The sequence below is a fragment of the Chionomys nivalis genome, chromosome 8 (assembly GCF_950005125.1).
Source record: "Chionomys nivalis chromosome 8, mChiNiv1.1, whole genome shotgun sequence".
NCBI lineage: Eukaryota > Metazoa > Chordata > Mammalia > Rodentia > Cricetidae > Chionomys > Chionomys nivalis.
Window position 1 is genome coordinate 25491345 of NC_080093.1, and position 1339 is coordinate 25492683.

The following is a 1339-nucleotide window of genomic DNA, read 5'->3' on the forward strand; positions in this document are numbered from 1 at the left end:
ATATAACTAATACAGCTCTAAACCCAAGGGATTAGAGAATCACGAGTTTCAAGAAGCATCCGGGGAACACACCCCTTCTTCATGAATGCAGCCTTAGCCCGTTTCTCAGTCCAGAGAGTTTATTTGCTCTTATATTTGGAAAGATACCCTGAATATATGTAGCAATTAGATTTTTTTTTTTTTGAATGAGGCAATTTACTAACCCAGCATCCTTTGTTCTAATGCTTCTTGTTGGCAGCTACCACCTGTCCGGCACTCCTGTCCAGATCTCGCTGTTCCTGAGGTGTTAGCTTGCGGCCCCCATCTTGGTCCTTTTCCACCATTTTTAGCCCCTCCAGGGCTTGCAGAACGCAGCGGGCCACACTCTTGGAGCCTCTGCTGAAGTGGCAGGGCCTGACACCGTTTCTCTGCCGTCCTCCATAGAGCTTGGTCATGGAGCCAACCCCTGCACCACCACACAGGTACAGGTGCTGTGCTGTAGAAGCAGCTCATGTCTAGAACCATTTCTTTATGTTTGGCCAGCTTGACTGTATTCACCCATTCGGGGACTTTCAGCTTCCCGGACTTTTTGAGGAAGGCTGCCAGAGCTCTGACGCACTGCTGCTGGTTAATGTCTTTTACAGTAACTCCAGGCATCGTGCGGCCTCCGTGCTGCTAGGCAGGGTAAAGGGCTCACAGTCAGATCTTTATGCACTGGGAATCTGAGCATTCAGGGAAAAGTGCTCTGTCAGGGAATTAGTGCCCCTCAACATTGAACGGTCTTTACTTGGCAGATAAATCCTAAGCACAGGTGAAAAGATGACAGTCTGGGGCTGAAGAGATGGCTCAGAGGTTAAGAGCACCTCTTCCAGAGGTCCTGAGTTCAATTCCCAGCAACCACATGGTGGCTAAAGCTTTTGGCGCCCTCTTCTGTTGGTCAGGGGTACATGCAGGCAGGACACTATACAATAATAAATAAATAAATAAATAAATAAACTTTTAAAAATAAGACTACAGTCCTCTTAGTCTGATATAGGATGAAGTATGTGTGAAAGCCCATCACATGGTTATTCCTGGAGCATCACACAGGCACGGGGATGGGAGGAAATATTGGCAGCTGTTTTTGGAGACAGTTTAGATACCTCAAATTGTTAATTCATTTGATACTTTTTTTGTGAGACAAAGTCTTTTCCTATGTGGTTCAGGTTGGCCTCGAACTCACGATCCTCTTGTCTTAGCCTTCTGGCTGCTGGGATGGCAGGCATAAACCACCATGCTCAGCAGCTTGTTTAATTCTGTAACTAGTCTATTTTCCAGAGGGAGATAATGATGCTCGCATTGGGCAGAGTGAGCGGTCATG

The 1339-nt window shown here is 46.7% G+C and overlaps 1 pseudogene; it reads right to left on the reverse strand.

Moving 5' to 3' along the window:
* Positions 1-218: 218 nt before the first annotated feature.
* LOC130880613 (40S ribosomal protein S19-like) lies at positions 219-636 on the reverse strand (annotated as a pseudogene).
* Between the last annotated feature and the right edge of the window lie 703 nt (positions 637-1339).